The sequence below is a fragment of the Candoia aspera genome, chromosome 8, assembly GCF_035149785.1.
Source record: "Candoia aspera isolate rCanAsp1 chromosome 8, rCanAsp1.hap2, whole genome shotgun sequence".
NCBI lineage: Eukaryota > Metazoa > Chordata > Lepidosauria > Squamata > Boidae > Candoia > Candoia aspera.
The window spans coordinates 19,590,313-19,604,638 of record NC_086160.1 but is presented as its reverse complement, the minus strand read 5'-3'; the positions used below and the strand labels follow the sequence as shown (position 1 = coordinate 19,604,638).

Genomic DNA, 14,326 nt, shown 5'->3' with positions numbered 1-14,326 from the left:
AGGCACTCGGAAAGGGTGGCCACAGCATCACTTACTTCACCCGGGATAGAGATGTATAATTGGGTATCATCTGCATATTGATACCTCACCCCGTAGTGACGGATGATCTCGCCCAGTGGTTTCATGTAAATGTTAAAAAGGAGCAGAGAGAGTACCGGACCCTGCAGCACCCACAAAATAGGGGCCACGGGCCGGATCTCTCGCTCCCTATCAACATTGACTGGGACCAACCCTGGAGGAAGGAGGTGAACCAGTGCAGAACCATGCCACCCACCCCCAACCCCCTAAGTTGGTCCAGAAGGATACCATGGTTGATGGTATCGAAAGCCACTGAGAGGTCAAGAAGAGCGAGGATGGATGCACTGCCTCCATCTCACTCCCGCCAGAGATCATCCATAAGTGCGACCAGTGCCATTTCTGTCCCATAACCAGGCCTGAAACCTGACTGAAAGGGATCTAGATAATCCATTTCATGCAGAATCCTCTGGAGCTGCAAAGCCACCACTTTCTCAACCACCTTCCCCAAAAAGGGGAGGTGGGAGACTGGGCGAAAATTGTCCAGTATAGTAGGGTCCAGCGATGGGTTCTTGAGGAGGGGTCGCACCAGTGCTTCCTTAAAGGCTGCTGGGAACACCACCTCTCTCAAGGATGTGTTTACCATCGCCTGGACCCACCCACCTGTCACCTCCCACACTGCTTTCACCAGCCAGGGGGGGCATGGGTCTAATTGGCACGTGGTAGCATTTACAGTCCGAAGGATCCTGTCCACTTCCTCAGGTTCAACAGGATTGAACTGGTCCCAGATAACCTGCTAAGTAGGTTCCCTGGGTATCTCCTCCGACTCTGTCTCACGCTTGGAGTCGAACTCGGTCTGGATCTGAGCGATTTTATCAGGTGCCCGGAAAATTCCTCCACACGGCCCTGTAGATGGATTTCTGACTCCCCTTTCCCTAAAAGGGATCGGGTAATCTTAAACAGGGCTGCTGGGCGGCATTCTGCAGATGCAATAAGAGCGGAGAAGTACTGGCGCTTCGCCACTCTTACCGTCACAAGGTAGGCCTTAATCGCAGCTCCAGCTTGTGTTCGGTCAGGTTCGGTTTTTGTCTTCCTCCAGCAGCGCTCTAGGAGTCTCTTAACCCACTTCAAAACCCTCAGCTCCTCCATAAACCATGGGGAGTGCCGGGTTTGGATGGGCAAGAGAGGCCACACAGGTGCAATCCTGCCAAAGCTCTGGCTGCCTCCCTATTCCAGGCAGCAGCCAGGGCCACCACTGGACCGTGCAGGAGAGATTCAGGTATAACCCCCAGCTCCCTCTGAAACCCAACCGGGTCCATCAGTCGCCGGGGGCGGACCAATCAAATGGGTCCTGCCTCCCTGCGGATGGGGGCTGCACAAGAGAATCTCAAGGCCACCAGGGCATGATCTGACCATGACAAAGGGGAAAGACGTAATTCTCTCCTCAGATCATCTTGCCACTGCTCCAACAAGAAAACTAGGTCTGGGGTGAGGCCACTGTCTCTAGTCAGGTCCTGAATAATCTGGAACAGGACCATGGCTGCCATGGTAGCCATGAACTCCTGGGGTGCTTCCGAGGCCTGCCCCAGGGAAGGCAGATTGAAGTCCCCCAACACCATAAGCCTGGGGAACTCCACTGCCAAACCTGAGACGGCCTCCAGCTGCTCAGGCAGGGAGGTTGCTACGCGGCAGGGAGGCTGGTACAGTGGCAACACTCCCAACTGTTCTTGGGAACCCAGCCTGAAGAATAGGGTCTCACACCCGACCACTTGTGGAGCAGGACCCCTGACGGCCACTAGCGATTCTCGGAAGACAACAAATATATTTTACTTTAAATCATCCCAGGTACCTGTGAGTCAGGTGAAATGTACAAATGCAATTAAAAAAGGGTAACCATCCAATGACTAGAAAAGAGGAGTCAAAATTGTTTAAAAATCATCACCCTGAATGTTTTATTTAAGAAAACAAGTTTGGAAAATCCAACTTTTTGGCTGGATGTATGCCTGAAGTACATCACAGTTACCAACTGTGGCTTTCTTACAGAATATGCAAGTAAAATGCATTTGAATGCTTAATAAAGTTCTAACAGACCCATATTGCACCATGCCTTGATAAGCTTCTTTTTTCCCTCTTAGTTTTCTCAATTAATAAAACTCTTTTTAGAAAAAAAAAACAGTAGTAAAGATGGCAAAAGACATTTGGATGCCCGAGGCAGAAAATCTAGCTGGTTCCTCCACAAATACGATAATGAACTGAATAATCAAGTGGGATGTATCTGAAGGAGATGACTAAGTTCTTTCACTCCTTTCCTTCTTTTTAATAGGTTAAACCACCACTCCTAAATTTTGGTTAGTTAGAAGGAGTTTGATGATTACTTTAGAAACTTGGAGTGTATATATAATTTGGACAGTTCCTTCAGGTATTTTAACTATTTCCTGTATTATGACTTGGTAAGAGGCTTCTAGGTCAAAAAACGCTGAGGTGTTATATGCACAATTGCTTCAAGATTTTGAGGTCCTGATGTAAAGCTCTAAGGACAAGATCCATCTAGAATGTTTTCCTATATGGCGACTTATCAAGAAACGAATGCAGGTTCATAATATACTTGGGGGCGGGATACAAGTGATTTGAAAACATCTAATCTGAAAAATGATCAATAGACAACTTCCTGTGAGCCAATAGTACCATTTTGGAGGCACCATCAGATAATTTATAATTTCAGATAACTGAAGCAAAGTTTGGGTAATAAAAAGTTTTGGAAGCATTAAAACTCAGAAGTGGGCTGTGTACTCAAAAGTGCCAAGAGATGGTGCAAGATTAGCTGCCACCTTTCTCTAGTTCTCATTTCTTACCATTAGCCATAAGAGCTTATTTAAATGAATTCAGAAATAAATTAAATTCATCAATGTCAGAAACTTTGGCATTTCTACCTATATAGCTAAAAAGACAGGAGAATAAAATTGGCCAAGTTCCTTGTTCTTTGTATGTGAACAGGCAGACACTTGGCCTCCTTGTCCTTCAGGCAACTCAACTGGAAAATTGAAAAAGTAAAATCTCACTAAAAAACCAGACATTACATCTGAACCAAGGTATCCTGAGCAAAAAAATTACAAATGTATAAATAAATTAAAGGGCATTGGCTCACTATGAATTAACCACTCAAGTACTTGTTTTAATTTTTAAAAGATGAATGTTTGGCTAACTCTAAGCCTTATTGATGAGTCCAGATTAAACCCAACTCATCATTTATTAGATTTCTTTATTCATGGGGTAATAATTACACACGTTTATCAAATCCTGGCACCATGGAAGAGGTCAATGACTGCAAATGGAGCAATGAGGCCAGGAATGCTGCCAACTCCCTACAATTGCAGTCTCCCAATGGATCTTCCCTTTCAGCACTGTCTGCCACCAGCTGACAAGAAACAGCATCCTTTTGGATGAACATCGGGATGGGATTTCAACATTTCGGAACCTGTAGCAATTTCCAGGATGAACTACTTCAAGGTCCTATTGTTTTTCAAGGACACTCAAGCAAGCCAGGAGTAACAGCAAGCTTTCAATCAGGTCTCAGTGGGATAGCTGCCCTTGTCTTAGTCCTTCCACTTACATGCTCAACACTGTATCATTCTTCCCAAAATTGGCACAAAACATTCCTTGACCATTATTTTCCATACTTTCTGACCAAACCACCTGAGAGTAAATGGCATCTTACAGCCCAAAGTATAAAACCACTGGCTCCAAAACAAAGCTGTAAAGGATTTACTTATGTATTATACAACGTGCTAACAGTGGAAAAGCCCCCCCATTCCTTATAGAAAAAGATGATTTGAGATTCAGTTGAATTATGTCGAATCTGGTTGTTTCGGTGCTGAGCATTACAAGTGCTTTGCATCCCAAATAATATTCTGCTAAAACATAGACAAATTGGCTAAATTCCTGAATATCTCTAATTGTAACTCAAGCAAGCTGCTTACTTGGACAACATTCAAACAAGTTTTGAAACAATACTGAGAACTGTGATGGGGACCCATGGCCCTTCAGATGTTGCTGCACAACTCATCCCAGGGATAAGGAATGCTTAAATTTATAGATCACTAACATTTGGAGGGTCACAGTTCCCTATCCAAGCCTAAAAAAACTTTTGAATTATCTGACCTAATGCTAACAAGGAGACTCCATTCTCTACAAAGACAAACAAATGACACCACACAACAGACATCTCATTACTGAGGAAATATTTAAAAACAGGTACATCTTAATACTAAACTGAAACACTTTATTTTAATTTCAAGCCATGGCACTTTTGATGACCTTCCTGCTATGTGCTTAACGTAGGTTGTTATGCTTTAGGACTTGTTCCTAGACGCTGTTTGTTGTGCTTCAGAAATATTTCTGAAAATTCTAAACTGCCTTCTATCAAGCATCTAGTCTGTATGAGGTGCTGTTCCTGTGCGGCCACTCAGTTCATCAATCTTAATTTTGGGGGTCAATTGCAATAAACTGGGGAAGGGGAGAGGGATTTGGAGGGTGAACATTGCAGCAGCTGTAGTATACCTGAATGACAGAGCACAACCTTCTTTTGAAACTAGCTACCACACAGCTGCTTGTATAGATGGACTGGATATTATATTTACAACCATGTTTATACAAAAAGGTGAAAGGTCCCCTGTGCAAGCACTGAGTCATGTCTGACCCTTTGGGGGGACGCCGCTTTCGTGACATTTTCTTGGCAGACTATAGAATGGGATGGTTTGCCATTGCCTGGCATGCGGGTTAAACTGCTGAGCTGCTGAGCTTGCCGATTGGAAGGTCGGCAGTTCGAATCTGTGTGACGGGGTGAGCTCCCATTGCTAGTCCCAGCTCCTGCCAACCTAGCAGTTTGAAAACATGCAAATGGAGTAGATTAATAGGTACCGCTTCGGTGGGCAGGTAACAGCATTCCGTTTAGTCATGCCAGCCACATGACCACGGACGTGTCTACAGACAAACGCCGGCTCTTCGGCTTTGAAACAGAAATGAGCACTGCCCCCTAGAGTCAGACACGACTGGACTTAATGTCAAGGGAAACCTTAACTTTACCTTATACAAAAGCCACTGTGTTTGACTTAAGTTCTTCAATCATTATGATATCAGTCACATTTGGATTACATACTCCCTAGGAATTGGCTGAGGAATTATCTACTACTCTGTACATGTTTCTTAGGCACTGTACATTAATAAACAAACAAACAAACAGGAGAATCCACATAATTAAAAAAAATGCTTCTGAGGTTTATTTTATAAATAGACAGGGACATGAAGAAAAGGTATACTCAGATTAGGATTAAGAAAAAAGTTAATTAAGATATGATAACATAGCCATTTTCAAATATCTGAAGGGCTGCCAGATAGATGAGGTAACAATGTTGTCCTTTTTTGCTCCAGAGAGCAGGATCTGAACCAGTAAGATTAAAACCAAAGAAATAAATACTTGGATCAGTCATAAGGCAGAACTTCCTGGTGGTATGATAAATGACTGCCTGGTAATTATAAACAGAGAATGGATAACCATCTCAACTAACAGTGAATTTGCTGCATCAATGGGGGATTGGACCAAACCAGAAGCAGGAAGCTTACTGGTCCTTTCAATACTATTAAACCACAGCTCCCAGCACTCCTCCCCACTGGTGGTATTAGCTGAGCTAATGGTGGCATTATCAGTTGCAAGTCTGAGACTGCTACCAGTATAGAATCAATTTCTCCCTGAATATATTTCTAAACTGATCCAGATAAACAGGTCATTCGTAACTTTTGCAATTTGTCTTTATGTAAAAATAAGACTCCCTTGTCTTATGTTCTGTTTCTCTCTCTGCCAGTAAATACAAATCTTGCAAGAAGTTTTCCTTGTTTGCTGTATATTAGGAGAACCTTATATAGTTACCTTACATTTGAGAGTCCCAAACTTCATACCGTAGGACCCATTATACTTTCTTCTATTGTCTCTTTGAGATGTTATTTTAGCTAATCAGATATTTGTTAAAATCATATGTATGCATATCTCCATCATCAAACAGAAAAGAAACATTTTAATATTTAAAAGTTCTGAATGATTTTGAAGAATGCATCTGAAGGTCAAAGCTACATCACATACCGGTGCAAAAACAGAGTATGTTATTCAGTGGAATTACAGCAGCATGGATTTGAGAATTGAGTACGTAATTTCAGTGGCAATCAGGCTACCTTTAAAAGTAACTGGAGTGAATAGTTCCAATGGGAATTTCAACCACCACAGTTCTTATCTTAAACAAATACTCATACTGTTGTTTTTAAAGGAACCTCCTCAAAGAAAGTTCTTATAAAGCTGGACTACTTCAAATGATCTCTGCTGCAGAGAACGGACACTCTCGCTAAAGCCATCAGATCCATGCAGGTAAAGATTTTGCAACCCATTTCAGTCCAGCCCAGCCATAACAAGCAGAATATGGAACTACAGCTGCCTGGATGACAGACCACTGATTTTCCGATCTTTCCTTTTCAGACAGATAACACCTGGGCTATTTAGAAAGGTACCAATCAAACTGGTTGGAGAAAATAGGTTTTGAAAAGCTTGAAAATGAGAAACCATAATAAAAGTTGAGACACAGATACACAATTACACTTTAAACACAAAAAACAAAAATAATCATCACCTCCCAGCTATCTAGGTTTGTTGACTAGAGATGATAAAACATTGATTTGTTCTCTGAAGAAAGAAATATTCTGTGGCTGACAGTCTGCAGAAGTCAAAACAAAAACACACAGTCACTGAAGTCTATGGATTTATATAAAAGAAAATTATTTCATTCTTCCTATTATATCAACTGGTCAAGCTGTTTTGCTTTATTTCCTGCTTTATTTCCTGCTTTGTTAATGACTGTCCAAATTTGCTCATTGTCCTTATGACTGAAAGGCTGTTTCCCAACATTTACATGACGACATACTGTAGCCCTACAGTCTCTTGCAGACAAATAGGACTATATTGTGCTAAGGACATACATGCACAATTTTCATTTAAAGACCTTCGTATGTTTGGTTTGAAGATCTGCAAGATGGACATTCAACTGAATGTGCTTTTACTTGTACAGTATATGAAATCAAGGACTTTAATTTTGTGGAGCCATTGGCTCAAACTTTCGCAATTATACCTGTCTCTGTGTTTCCTCATGCTTGACATCCTTCGCTTTCTCCTCCATCAATGCTTTCCCCTTATTTTCTTTCTTCAGGCAAAGAATAAGATTTTGTTTCCTTTTGTCTTACATATACTAATGGCTCTAAGTAAGGAGTATAAACATTCTTCAAGTGTTTAGTTTATACAAAGATAATGAAGGACTGAGTGGCTTTGAGGATGTGCTCAGGGAGGGAAAGGGCAGAAGATCAATTGTACAATCCAGTGCAATAAAAGAAAACTTCAGAGAGCCTCTTGGCTGCTTGACTGATTTAATCAAATCAATAGCTACACTATGACAGACAAGGAAGTACATAACACATCAATGTATTTTGTGGAGTCCTCAGCTAGCTCTCTGAGGAACTGAGCTATGTTAGCAGTGGGAATGCTACAGGACTGCAGTATTTTTCTTGCAAAAGTCTAGATTGGCCAATTTATGGGTATCTTGCTTGGTTTCCTTCCATGGATGATGATTGAGAAGCTATTTGCTATTTTTAGGTTTAGGGAGGAAGGTCTGAGAGTTTTCTTTAAGATCAGATCCCAGGCTAACATAAGTAGAAAATTCAAGGTACAGCTACCCATTTTCTGTTGTTTGCTGAGTTATATACAAACACATTGTTTGGAAAAGATATAAGAAGTGAGGAAGTAAACGTTTTCACTGCTGCTATTTTACCAAGCTATGACAATTTTAATTTTGACCACTCTTTTTGTTTTCCTATCTTAATAATTAATTGTTTGAAATTCAGTTGAAATAATCTGCCCAAGTTTTTAGGAGATAGATATTTGAAAGAGGTTTTACAGATTTTAATTCCTGATAATTCACTTAATATATTTTGAATTGTCATAGAGATATTTATGCAGAGAAATTTTGTCTTAGAAAAATTAATACTTAAACCTACTAATTTGTTTAATTTTGTAAAAATGTTCTTAATTCTAGAGAATTAATGCCTTAAAGTTAAATTCAGTGTAATATTATCAGCAAAAATATTTATTTTATAACAAGCACCATTAATTTCTAATCCTCGTATGTCCAAACATTTCCTTTGCTAAGGGTCCCAATCAGATGGCAAGTAATATTGGGGAAAGTGGGGAACCTTATTTTGTACCTTTTTCTATTAAAAATGGGAGATCTACCATTAACTCTAATACAGGCACTGGTATTTTGATACAGATTTGGAATTCTAGAAAATTGATGTCCAAATTTCATGTATTCTAAGGTAGAATATTGTCAAATGCCTTCACCACATCTAATGATTAATACATTTATACATAGAGATAAAAAAACAAGAATGTTTAGAAAGATTCTCTATAAAAACACCAGTGAAGGAGACTTTGGAATTTCAAATATTAAATCATACACTAACCATATCAGTAACAATTTTTGGTTGATAAAAAAAAATTAACACCCTAGTTAAAGAGGGAGTGTATAAATATACACTACCATTGACCAAAGTCCACTTCTCTTTGCCCAAAACATTTCTAAAGAACCTAAGAATATTCAAAATCCCTTTCTTCTGTGTATGTTCAAAATTTGGAATTGACTGTATACCCCACATCTCTTTACCTTTTTATCTTTTCCTTTTAGGATGGAGATAAAAGTGAACAATATCAGGGTTGGGAAATGAAAGGACTTCAATATTTATAAGATTTATATGATGGGGATATTCCTAAAACAGAATAATGAGAAATAATCTCAGAAAATTTGGCTTATTATTCATGGTTTCACATACCTCACATTTTGCAGTTTACTTCAGCCTCACTAATTAGAATATGGTGATTAGAGCCATGACTAAATATGAAATTAGGCTGTCACCCCCACTAGGTACACCATATATGAAATAAACTCTACAGGAAGCTAAAAGTACTTTTATTGAGATTGGCTATAATAACAGAATCTTGCAAGTCTGACTGTGTTGTACCTCCTTCCTGTTCTTATACTCCAGTGAATCAAGGAGGTATCTGCCTGAGCTGCTTCTCGTTGTTCTCGTTGCTCTGGACTTAAAGATTGTTTCAGCCCCTTTTGCCTAGCCAACAATTCTTACATATTCTGTCAAGGTCATCTTCCTTACTAAATTCATCACCTAATGGGGAGAAAAGGAAAAGTTCAAAAATGTGCAACATTCTATTAGAAGAGAAGACATATTTCTTGAATGGACTTTAAGAAATATGGGATTTAAAATTTTTTTAAAAAAACTTTTATCTATTATTTTATGATTATCCATTTGGCATAGTAGAACACTGCATTCAATCTTGACCAAAATTGAAATATTTTATAGATGGTATTGAATGCTGAGAAAATTTAACATGATACATTCTAGGGTATGTCCCATGTGTTGGAGAAAGTATAAAGAGATACTGTAGGTGCATATGTGGTAGTCTTGTAAAGTTGCTTATCTGTTTTGAGTGAACTTTTTATTTAAAAAGGACAAATTACCACTCAGGTTATTACATTAGATCCTAAGCTAGTCTCATTAAGTTTTTACCCAAATTATACTTTAGATCATAAAGAGTTCATAGTGTTTGGATTTTTTTTTTTTGAGGGGTGGGGTTGCAGCCAGACAGGGAGTAGAAAACAAGAAAGGATTTGAAAAGTTTTATATGTTGGAAAAGCTTTCTAAAGGAAAAGTGTTCTGATTTGAGAAAACCAAAGTGAGGAGTATGGAAAGTGTGGTGAAATGTGTGGCAAAATGATGCCCGTGCAGGGCACCCAAAATATTGATATAAGTCTGCCTAAATATACAAACTATTATTTGTGGGAAATTACATACAGCACCTTCAGGCAATGATCGTTCAACTGAGCTGGTGACAGATATGTTTACAGTACATAAAGCTTCATTCTCCACTGCACCTGATAACAAGTGATTGTTGCTTCTAGGAAGGAAAAATAAAGCTTTACTCGTTGAAGATAAATGAGGACAGATGTTGAGGGAAAATGGCACTACGCTGCTGTTCAAAGTGACAGATTAAAGTAATCCAAAACCTAAAGACAATTCCCAAAGTGCATCCAGCGTGAGTTTCTTTCTTCCACCCTGAAAATATCTGTCCTTGGATGCTCTGCGCATGCAGAAATTGGGTGGTAGAATATCATTGGTGGGAACAGAATGTACATTTTTGGAAAGCCTGTCTTTCAAAATGCCGCTGTGCAACTGAAAACTGGTTTCTTGAGCCTTGTTATCCCTTAAGCCAGCTTTATAATCCCCTAAATGAATATACTTTGATAAAATTGCCTTGGACTTTATTTGATATCAACATGATGTGCAAGACACTTAATACTGCAAAAAGCTACTGGATGGAAATAGCAGGAGGGGCAGAAGAGTGATCTCCCTACGTTTACAACAACATGCTCTGAGAACACTTTTTTTGAATATCAGGAGAACTCAGAACTGCCTTGGACATGTTGCCAAGAAAGCAAAAGGATCTTAGAAGCTGGTGCAACTGAAATGATTAACCTGCTACCCTTACAAGGTGTTGCACAGTTGGCTTAACTATACACACCTATTTGTCAATTTCACTGGGACCGCGCTATAAGATACCTGTCTCTGGCTTCTCTCTTGATTAAAGGGCTTTCAAACTCCTGAATGATCAGACTCTGTGGATAAAGACTTCGTTTACTGGGTAATTAAATGGCAGTGAGATCTAAATGGTCAACAGTTAGTTTAACTCCTTCTGCATCACTATCTGATGAGCCAAGAAAGATGGCAGAGAAGGATTCTTCTACTCACTTGTTAAAAGAGATCCGGGCTTAGGTACAAATTCTGAAGCCGATTCAATAAAATCTGGCTGAGCTCAAGAATGATTTAAAGCAGATGCAAGAAAAAAATGGCTAGATATGAAGATCGATTACATGCCCACAAGACCATAACGCAAGCCAGTCATAATATTTTGGATAAACAAATTACTTATTTAGAATTACACACCTATTTGTGGCTGCCACTGAAAAATCCTTGCCTTGTCAGTGCCCAGCATTTATGTATGCGGAACAATATCTCCCTTGCTTTCCTATGGATTTCAATTGTGCCAGGAGTACTCAGATCTTGTCAGAACTGGACTTGTGACTTTCATCATTACACCCTGCAACTGAAATACTAGAATGATAAAGACTGTTTGGCAGCAAAGCCATGCCGAAGTATATAATAATATGATGCTATGTATTTATATTCTGATCTTCAGCTGAAAAGATTTCTAGAATGTCTTACATCATCATTCCCATCATCATTTATCCCTTTAGGCTTATAATCTAAAAGGCATATGATAAGGAAAAGAAAAAAAACTGGAGGAAGAGAGAGTGGTGGTAGGTTTGATTGTCCAGATGGGTGGAAATACTCTGATAGGACTGTACTCAAATCTGTTGCATCATTCTATGCCTGGGTAGCCAGTTCTTCTTTTCTCTACCTCCCCTCCCATCCCCTCTCCTCCTTTCCCTTCCTCTTCCCCTTCTTTCTTGGTCTTTTCCTTCTTCTCTTTTGCCACCAAACAATTTTCTTCTTTTCCCTTCCCTGCTGCAAGATGGCTCCTCAGAAGCCTGGTGGCACTTAGTATGGAGAAGGGCCATCATAAGTTGCTGGGTCATAGCAGGAACATAACTGAACAAGTGTCAAAAGCAGATTATATTTATAACTGACAATATACTCCTTAACAACTCACCTCAAAGTCAGCTTTTCCCATATTTAGTTCAAGGAGGATATGAACTTGCATACAGGAAAACTGTTTTCTTGTAACATCTTGTAGTATCTTCCTTTTCATCCTGGAAAGTAATCCATCTCCTTGAGAAGCCTGTGTGAATGTGTTTGTGTGAATGTATATGCATGCATGTATGTGTGTCTGTGTGTATATATATGTGTGTGTGTGTGTGTGCGCATACACACATTCATAAACATATCCAAATATATATTCCTTTTCCATGTAAAGTAAAAAAATGCAATTAAAAGATTATTCCAAGTTATAATAATCAAAAGATTAAATTGAAGTATAAGCTTAAATCAATTCATTAATAAAAATCTGTATACAAGAAGGACTGAGAATTGCTGTTGGTATCTGAAGAAGGCCTAGCTTGTGTTTATCTGCTGCCCTACCCCTCTCTGCTATTAAATAAATAAGCCAGCCAGCCAGCCAGCCAGCCAGCCTCTTACATCACTTAATTAGCAGAACACTAATGACTGAACTAAAATTATTTTTCCTCAACCTTTCCAAAGTTGTTAACAAAAAAATTCTCGATAAAGCGTTTATGGAAATAACTTTGTTTAGTTTCCTTACATAGAGAGGTGAAGAATAACTGTCTTCTCTTTAGTACAGATAGGATTGGGCAAAGACCATAAACTGTCAGACCAAATGTTCTGGATGATGGCTGTAGTTTTTACATATGAAGCTGTAAACTAATATACTTCAATTGTTACAGAAATTACTTGTTCCAAAGAGACAACCTTTCCAAATGGAAAATTTATTTAACCTAATATCTTTCATGCAGTTATAATTACGAAAGGCTCAGTATGCCTTTGACTGCCATTTACTTAGAGAAGAAATGACCTTCTTTCCTTATTAATAAAACTCCCAGGAGAATCTGGTTGACCAGGGTTATAATCTGGAGACTACACTAGATATGAATTTAACCTGGTCTAGCAAAGCTTTTCTTATGATAATAAACTTAACAGAAAACAAAACACATCTCTGTTCTTCAGGCATTGAAGTGGGAGAGGCACCAGTAGAAACTTTTCTCTGGGCAAAACATCCAAATGCAATTAACTGACTTCTTGAATGCTGTGCAAGATTTGGCAAAGACATACAAGGAATATTCAATTATGCACCATGTGCAATATTCATTGCACTAGTAACAAGTTAAAAGATCACAGCCTTGCTGTTCATTTTACAGCAAAATTCAGCAAAATATAAGCACTTTTAGAGCATTATTTTCTGTGTCAAATTAAATGCAAGTTTATTTTTCCCCAGTGAACTCAACCAGACTTTAATGTGTTCACCAGTGAGCTTTCTTATTCTTAATAAAATTTATGTTATTTTGGAAAAAAAAATTGTAAACTCCACAGGGAAGTTAATATAGGATTGTTTGGAAAGTTGTTTTTATCAACTTTCCTTTTGCTAGAAATATTTTATGAATTAAAAAAAAATCAGAAAGGATCAATGTGACAGCTAATCCTATTGCTGGTATAAAGAGGATAATGGAAACCATTTCTTCAAACACATCTGCTAAAATTCTGTGTGTAAGCTCACACTGCCTGGGAAACCTCGCTGCATTCCAAATTTTAGTGGAATGGCCCTGACTGATGAAAAAACCTTCAAGGATTCTTGCTGAAAGATGGATTAAGATGCTATGTACTAGGTTCCATCAAGATTTTGATTAGAAAAACTACTTTGAATAAGCATAAACAGATAGCCATGGGAATGAAATGCTAAGTCCAGAAAGAAAAAAGCCTCAGCAGTTTGATTTCTGGATATGAAGGTTTACATCTGATGTTATCTTTCTGGCTGCCCCTTGTCTGGAATGCAATCCCCAGCATGCCACTTAAAGATCAATTGTGGCCCCTGGTTTAAAAAAGGTTGGGGACCGTTGCCATAGGGAATGAGACAGTTTGTCTCAGAGAAAACTATTTAGGAGGATCATGTTCATTTAAATAATGGTTCCTCTCTTGATTATGACTATATACAAATGCACATACCCAGAAGAAAAAGTTTATACACGTGAAAGACATATATACAAAGTTATAACTACCTTCAATTTCCAAAGTATATCTACAGTATGTTACTAATGTTGAATATGGACAGGGTCATAAACTAGGAGGAGAGGGCAAAGCACAGTAGTGGTTAAGGTGCTGGGCTAGAAACCAGGAGTCTGTGAATTTGCCTTAGGCATGAAAGCCGGCTGGGTAACCTTGGGCCAGTCACTGTCTCTCAGCCCAACTCACCTTACAGGGTTGTTGTTGTGGAAAAATAGGAGGAGGAAGGAGTATTAGGTATGTTCGACATCTTGAGTTATTTATAAAAATAATAAAGGTGGGATAAAAATAAAATAAATAAAAATATGTATTTTGAGATGCACGGGGTTAGGCACTGGACTTTACAAGATCATCCCTGTGTGTGTGAGTGTGCATGAATGAGCTATGTCGGAGACCTGCT

General features: G+C 39.0%; 1 protein-coding gene across 1 annotated transcript in view; it reads right to left on the bottom strand.

Moving 5' to 3' along the window:
- The window catches only part of TUSC3 (tumor suppressor candidate 3), a 116,232-nt gene that overhangs the window by 4,028 nt on the left and 97,878 nt on the right, over positions 1-14,326 (bottom strand). The window lies entirely within an intron of this gene.